Source organism: Arachis duranensis, chromosome 5, assembly GCF_000817695.3.
Source record: "Arachis duranensis cultivar V14167 chromosome 5, aradu.V14167.gnm2.J7QH, whole genome shotgun sequence".
In the NCBI taxonomy this organism is placed as follows: domain Eukaryota; kingdom Viridiplantae; phylum Streptophyta; class Magnoliopsida; order Fabales; family Fabaceae; genus Arachis; species Arachis duranensis.
Window position 1 is genome coordinate 67,622,247 of NC_029776.3, and position 8,924 is coordinate 67,631,170.

Sequence of the window (8,924 nt, forward strand, 5' to 3'; positions counted from 1 at the left end):
CGAGTAGGATTTTGAGATTGAATGACTGTGGCGAGCTTCAAACTCCTGAAGGCTGGGCGTTAGTGACAGACGCAAAAGAATCAATGGATTCTACTCCAACCTGATTGAGAACCGACAGATGATTAGCCGTGCTGTGACAGAGCATAGGAACGTTTTCACTGAGAGGATGGGAAGTAGCCATTGACAACGGTGACACCCTACATAGAGCTTGCCATGGAAGGGACCTTGCGTGTGAGAAAAGGATTTCAAGGAAAAGTTGAGATTCAGAGGACAAAGCATCTCCAAAACTCCAACATATTCTCCATTAATAAAGTAACAATTCCTTATTCCAAATACTTTGACTTCTTATCATTAAATCCAATTAATCTTATTGACATCCTGACTAGGATTAATAAAATAAACATAGATTGCTTCAAACCAATAATCTACGTGGGATCGACCCTTACTCACGTAAGGTATTACTTGGACGACCCAGTGCACTTGCTGGTTAATTGTGCGGATTACAAATTCGTGCACCAGTATCTCTTTACTTTTCTCTGATTTTTCTGTTTAACGTATGTATTTAAAGCTTATGTAAATTTCGGTATGAATAGATAGCCTGTCCCAAGTATAGGGTCATTAAGTCTATACTGAAACAGTTTAACTTTTCATATAATACCTAACCCTAGTCGCAACTCAAGGACTAACTATGTTGCCCTAGTTCGTTCACTAATTTCTGTCTGTTTTTCTGTCATTAAGACTTTACAGACTTTTCTTTGGTTCTTATCTTTTCTTTAACTTCTTATCTTTCCTTTATCTTTGCCTCACTCTCATGTTATTACCACTCCCTAGGTGTTTTATGAAGGTAATTATGAGATTCTGCGCTTAAAGTTGTCTTTCTAAAGCTTTTACAGAAAACTGCCTTTTCTGCATTATTTTATTATTTTTATTAAATTATTATTTTTAATTAAAAATTATTATTTAATATTTTATTATTATTTATTATTTTATAAATATATTTCCGAAAATTACTTTACTTTTACTTTTAACCTTTAAAATTCACTTTTTACCACCCGTAACTTTTAATATTTCTACTTTAACCACCCTAACTTTCAGAAATTACCAAATAACCCCCCAAACACCAAAATCTTTACTTCCTTGCCCTTTCTAAGATCTAAAAGGTGTTCTTCAATGTTCTTCACCACACTCAAAGTGTTTTTCGTGTTCTTCGTATATTCTTCAGATTCTTTCTCTGTTTTTACCCGTTTTTCAGTCTTTTCAGCAACCGATTTTTACCAAAATTCAAAATAAATTCCCAGCCACTAAAACCCCATCTTTTCTATATGTTTTAAACATAAATTGAACCTCAATTTAAGCTCTAGGGTTCATTTTTCCAGCAGCCACAAGAACACACATTCATAGCTTGAATTTCATCAAATTTCATCAAATTTTTACCAAAATTTCAACAATAATTACTCATACAAACAATCAATTTCAAGCATAGCCAAACCATATCATAATCACACAACTCAAACACAATCAATCAAGATTAAATTCGTTAAACCCTACCTTGATTTGCTGCTCCAAATCCGGTTACTCTTTGAAATGTTCTTAAAGCATTTTTTCCTCCTAAATCACACCAAGAACAACTTTAAATCCACAAACCCTCAACTGATCAAATCTCTCTCAGCACGTTAGGAAGGGATATCTCACCTTAGACTTGCTGGAAATTAACATTTATTGGCCCTCAAGTCAAGTTAAGCATGATTCCTCGAAAACCGAATTGAAAGGGGAAAGGAACAGCCATCTCACCTTATTTCCAGCCTTGATAAGTTACATGGTTATGTAGAGGAAGAAGAGAGGATCATTTTGGTGAAATCAGAATTTTGGTTTGAGTTTTAGTTAAGAAGAAATCAAGTTTTGAAGATTAAGTGTTCATGAAAGTTTCTCTCTTTTCTCTCTTGTTATTTTCGGCCAAAGGGAGTAAATGACCAGCCTTGGAGTTTCTTGGGGGTGTAGGGTGAATTGTAATTGGTTGGCTTGGAGGTGGATTAAAATAATATTAAAATATCTCAGGTGTATAACTACTAAAACTAGATGTATCAGAACACTTGTAAAAACATCTCTAAAAATTATTTTCTGAGCTACTAGCATAAATGACTCTAGTAACATACTTATTGTGAGAATAAAACATATATAATGAGGCCTTAGCATTGCTAAAGTCATCAGAGAGTGCTGGTGCTAAGCTGCACCAGTAAATTGTGAACCCGTTTAAACTGATTTTCTGTTTTTAACTAAAACTGACCAGCTAACCTTATAATATCATTCAAGCATCTTCAAATACTAATATAATGATAATATTATACTATTATCTCTCTTCTCTCATGAATCGTGTCCGGTTCATCAAATAGAGACTATTTATGGAAAATAGAATCAAAACTCCTAACTGATACGGTTCAAAAACTAGGTTATTCGTGACTGCATTATCGAGCTCACCTCAAAAAGGTTCTAGCTTAAAGATGACATAATGACAATGAGCATTGAGATTCTTAATGATATATCAGAGGTTCTCCCCTTGCTGATCTTCCGGAGTTCTCCGTACTTTCAGAAAAGATCTCGCGCACTCGAAAACTGGGGTTGTTACAAAAACTCACGACTCTCCCATCTATTTCAAACGAGTAGGTTCCCGATTAGGCATCCAACTTGAATTTAGAGGTCTTCAAAAATGGTCTCCCGAGTAGGATAGACGATGCCCTCTCGGACTCGCTTGACGGCATCTCAAGAACGTAAAAATTAATTGGAAACACCAACCCTTTTATATTCACGAATACATCTTCTGCAACACCCGTCATGGTTATTATGCTCTTGTCTGCCAAAAGGAATCTTGCTGCCAACCTCTTCAATGGTGGTAGCCTTAATATACGGTAGACGGAAAGAGGCATAATGCTAATGCATGCATCGAGATCACACATATAATCTAGAAATTGAACCCCATTTACGGTGCAATTGACCATACACGGGCCCGGATCATCACACTTCTCGGGTAATGCTCCCATTAAAGCAGAAATAGAACTCTCCAATGGAATAGTTTCTAACTCAAGAATTCTATCCTTGTTCATGCATGAATCCTTAAGAAATTTTGCATATTTAGGTACTTGATGGATAGCATCAAAGAGGGGGATAGTTATCCCAACTTTCTTGAACATCTCTACCATTTTGGGGTCAAGTTCCATACGCTTCCTAGCTTTCTTTGCAAGTGTAGAAAATGGGATTGGTTAAGCAATTTCGTCTTCCACGGCTCCCTTATTCTTAGGGACCTCACTTGTTGGTTGAGTCTCTTCATCCTTAACTATGACTTGTGCTTCCTCCTCCTCTTCTATTTCTTTTATCTCGATTCCCTCCTCCTCTTCAGTGATTATGATCGGACTTGGGTTCTTTACCTTCTTCTCTTTTAATTGAGTCTCGGATCTCAAGGTAATGGCATTAATGCCACCTTTGGGGTTGGGTTTTGGTTGAGAGGAAATGGTACTAGAATTTGGGGCTTGAGGAGCGAAAGTGGAAGGTGGGTCCATGCGTGCAAGAAGAGCTTGTAGAGTAGATGTAAGATCGGTAAGACAGGAAACAAGTGTGGTTTGAAGCTCTTTTTGGCCTTGGAGAATAGTCCGGAGTGTATCATCTTGATTGGGAGAAGTGGAAGGGTATGTGATTTGAGGGGCTTGTGATTGGTTGGGTAGAGGTGGTGGTCGTTGATGTGGTGGTTGATAGGTTTGGTAGTTTCTTCCTTGGTTTTGTTGGGTGTATGGTGGGCTTTGGGAGTATCAGTTTTGTGAGTTGTTGTTGTTCCATCTTTGATTGCCTTCATTGTTATTGTTGTCCCTACCTCCTTGTTGGTGATTGTCCCTCCAATTTTGATTATAATAGCTACCCCCTTGATTATAGCTTCCTCCTTGTTGGGGATACCCTTGGTTGAAATTGCCGCCTTGTTGGTGGTACCCTTGATTTGGGCAGTCATAATAGTTGTGGGTAGCCGCCAAGGTTTTATCCTCTTGAAGACTCGGACACTCGTCCGTGTAATAGGAATAGCAAGAGCAAATGCCACACACTTTTTGGAGGACCAATTGTTGACTATATTGTTGAGGAGGTTGTTGGTTATATTGTTGAGGAGGTGGTGAAGGTTGTTGTTGACCCAATTGGAGTTGCTTTAGAATGTTTTTCATCTCACCCAAGGATTTGGCAAGAGCGGCGGTCTCGCTACTACAGGATACTTCATTCACGGCCTTTGGGCGGTTGACTCTTTTTCTAGCATGTTGGTTGGATTCGGCCATGTCGCCAATGAGTTGCCATGCCTCCTTCGCCGTCCTATATTTGAACAAGGAGCCATTGCTAGATGCATCCAAAAGAGTCTTATCTTGTTCCCTCATCCCTTGGCATATGTAGCTGAGCAATACTTGAGTGTCAAGCATGTGGTTGGTGCATGCGTCAAGGAGTTTGCGAAACCGTTCCCAATATTATAGAGTTTTCATTTCGCCTTGAACAATACATGAGATCTCCTTTCTTAGCTTGTCCATCCTTTCCGCGGGCAAGAATTTTTTTGAAAACCCTCTTCTAAGCAAGTCCCAATTGGAAACAACTTTGCTAAGTAAAGTGTAAAACCACTCTTTAGCTTTATCTTCAAGAGAGAATGGGAAGGCAAACAACCATACGACAACTTCATCGGATCCTTCCCACCTAGTTGTTGAGCATACACTATGAAAATCCTTGAGGTGTCGAATAGGATCTTGTGCGGGAAGTCCATGGAACTTAGGTAGGAGGTGAATCAAAGCGGTCTTGAGTTTAAATCTCGCGTCCAAGTTTGGATGAAGCACATGAATGGGTTAAAGAACATAATCCGGTGCACCCGCTTCCTTTGAGAGTAACTCTCCTTGGAGCGGCCATGGTGTCGGCACCTAGATCAAAAGAAGAACTATTAGTAGTACCAACGGAAGAATAGATAGTGCCTTCTTCGAATGACGGTTCGGAATCCACTTCGGGTAAGGTCGGTGAATTGGTAGGAACTTTTCACCTTCCCCAAAGCTTAACCGCCTCCGAGCTTGCCTAATGTGAAGCAAAGTTTGTTCAATTTCCAGATTAAATGGAGCTAAGCTCGGATTCGGTTGTGAATGAGTCATACAATGAAAGGAATGTAAAGCTCATGGTAACAAGTGGAATTAGACAAAGAATGATCCTATGTCAATCAAACAAAGAAACAATCAAGAGAAAATACAAGTATGTACATATACACATATTTACACAAAACAATAACATGGCACACATAAGCAAATCCCCAGCAACAGCGCCATTTTGATAAACAAAATTTTTTTATGTCGATATAGAATTTAGTAGTGAATATAATCGTGAGTATAGTCTAATCGACACTCAAATCTCGCATCAAACAATTCTACAATCTACAATCGAGAGTATTAATCCGGAGTCGTCCTCCCTTGGACTTGCATTAGAGTGCTCATTATTGCTTAGGAAGTCAAAGTCTTTTGTGATTTTTGAGAGTTAGTATGAGAGTGCAAGCTAACAAAGTTTAAACAACAAACAAACAATATTAAAGAACTTAGCCAAGGATGAGCATTGGGAGTTCCATCACCATAGCTTCCTTCAATGATGACAATTGATTCTTGCTTCACTTAGTTGACCCCTAATTATAGAGGAGATTCAAGTGAAAGTAACTAGCTTGGTCACAAGTCCTAGCTTCACCCTAGGTGATGCTAGCTTTAGTGCACTCCAAGTCAATTAGCAATTCTTATTTCTGAATCAACAATTGACATCCACTATTCAAGTATCTCCAATAGTTCAATCCTTAAGCCAAGTGAAAGAATTCTACTCCATGGCTAGTGTTATCATTTTATCAAACATTTGGTGAGCATTCATAAGAGACATTATGTAATTGAGATTAAAAGTTGAAATCAAGAGATTTAAATCACACAATCATCAACAATTGAACAATTGCAAGTAAATGGATATGGAAATACCTCAATTTACTAGTCCAAATCCACGTAACAAAGTCAAAGCTAGATCTAAAGTGAGAGGATTAAAAGAACACAAATTGAGAATATGAGAAGAGTAGATCTACTAATTACATCAAAGTAAAAGTGAATTACAATGGATCTCACCAAGAGAATCAAAGGAGAATTGCAATGGAGAATGAAATCCTAGAGAGAGGTTGGAGGTTCTCTCTCTACCCAAAATGTAACCAACTCTAGGAAAAATATCTAAGGAAAAGTAAAAATGAGTGAATCCCCTTAACCCTTCAATCTTTGGCCTTCTTAAGCTTTTCCCGCCAAAGCTCTACCCCAAAACAGGGTCTCTAACTGCCTCCGCGCTCTGGTTATGTGCTTTCTTAAAAAATCATGTGCGACCATCGGTGCGTACGCGCGCAGTATGCGCACGTGCCCCTGGGGTAATCGCAATCCGCGCGAAGGCATAACGCGCGCGGGTGCGTCCATGAGGATCATAGTCCAGCCGCTAAATGTGCCAGCTCGTAGCTTGGCTCTTGGCTTTGGCTCCTGGCGGCTCAAATCTGCGCAGATGCGCCATATGCGCGCGCGCTGCTGTTGAAATTCCCAAAGCTTAATTTTTCCATGCTTCTTTCATTTATGCATGCTCCCATTCACCCCCTCCAAGTCATCCTTGCCCTATAAACTCTGAAACCACTTAACACACAGATCACGGCATCGAATGATACTAAGGGAGGATTAAAAATATATCTAATTTAGTGCAAAGGAAGCATGTTTTCATTCATGAGGCAGAATTGGGAAAGGAACACAAAATCATGCATTTTCATGTGAATAAGTGTGTAGGATCATCGATAAAACCCTCAAAATCTATACAAGATAAACCCTAAAAATGGGGTTTATCAACCACCTTGTGTTTAAGGCTCAAGGATCTCCTTCTGTGCACATGGAGAAAAAGCATGAAAAGCTTCTCTCAATACAGAGTCAAACATAGCCCCCACATTCAAACTCTAAGTTTGGTGTTGGGAGGCTCTAACCATGCTCTGAACACCTGTGAAGCTCCATGAGAGCTCACTGTCAAGCTATTGACATTAGAGAAGCGCTTATTGGGAGGCAACCTAATTTTTATTTAACTATGTTAAATTTCCATTGTTATTTTATGTTTTCTTTAGGTTGATGATCATGTGGAGTCACAAAAACAACTGCAAAAATCAAAGCAAATTCAAAAACAGCACACCCTAGAGGAGGAGCTTATTGGCGTTTAGTAAGGGTAGCAGAATGGGCGTTAAACGCCTAGTCTGGCACTATTCTGGGCATTTAACGCCAGAAATGGCACCAGATTGGCGTTTAACGCCAGAAAAGGGCACCAAGTTGGCGTTAAATGCCAAAAAGGGAAGAAAAGTTGACGTTTACATGCCAGAATGGTGCATGGATGAGAAATCCTTGACACCTCAGGATCTGTGGACCCCACAGGATCCCCACCTACCTCAACTCACTCTCTCTCTTCTTCACACATTCCAATAACACTCTTCCCCAAATACCCTTCACCACTCACATCCACCCACTCGATCCCCACCTACCTCAACTCACTCTCTCTCTTCTTCACACATTCTAATAACAGCCTTCCCCAAATACCCTTCACCACTCACATCCACCTACACTTCCCCAAAAACCCCACCTACCCCACCTTTCAAAATTCAATAACTTTCCCTCCTAAACCCAACCCCTAATACACGAACCCTACCCCTCTCTCCACTCCTATATAAACCCCTCATCCCTCCTTCATTTTCACATATCATAAACACTTCTTTCCCCCCTTGGCCGAACCACTCAAACCTCTCCATCCCCTCCATTTTCTTCTTCTTCTCATCCCTTCTTTCTTCTTTTGCTCGAGGACGAGCAAACATTTTACGTTTGGTGTGGAAAATGCGTTGCTTTTTATTTTTCCATAACCATTTATGGCACCTAAGACCGGAAAAACCTCTAGAAGGAGGAAAGGAAAAGCAAAAGCTTCCACCTCTAAGTCATGGGAGATGGAGAGATTTATCTCAAAGGTCCATCAAGACCACTTCTATGAAGTTATGGCCAAGAAGAAAGTGATCCTTGAGGTCCCTTTCATGCTCAAAAGGAATGAGTATCCAGAGATCCGACATGAGATTCGAAGAAGAGGTTAGGAAGTTCTTAGCAACCCCATTCAACAAGTTGGAATCCAAATGGTTCAAGAGTTCTATGCTAATGCATGGATCACCAAGAACCATGATCAATGTGTGAACCCGAACCCAAAGAATTGGCTTACAATGGTTAGGGGAAACTACTTAGATTTCAGTCCGGAAAATGTAAGGTTGGCATTCAACTTGCCAATGATGCAAGGAGATGCACACCCCTACACTAGAAGGGTCAACTTTGATCAAAGGTTGGACCAAGTCCTGATGGACATATGTGTAGAAGGAGCTCAGTGGAAAAGAGACTCCAAAGGCAAGCCGGTTCAATTGAGAAGGCATGACCTTAAATCTGTGGCTAAAGGATGGTTAGAGTTCATCCAATGCTCTATTATTCCTACTAGCAACCGGTCTGAAGTAACTGCAGATCGGGCCATGATGCCAAGGCATCTTAGGCTAGTTTCACTAGCATTTTTCTGTTAGTTTTAGTTGTTTTATGCATTTTCTTGAGCTTAAAGTAACCAAGAATGGTTAAATGAATAACAAAGCAATGAACCATCCAAATAGTATGATTTTGATGCAAATTCCATGAGTTTTTAGTTATATTACTTGAATGCTATGAATGGAAGATTTCTCATGAAATTTTGCAAGACTTTGATGCAGTTGTTTGGATGATTTCAGGGAAGAAGAGGCTAGGCAAGGAAGCAACAAAATCAATAAAGGAAGCTTGAATATCACATGTGGAGTTTAAGTTCCAGTTTAAGCTTAAACTGGAACTTAAACT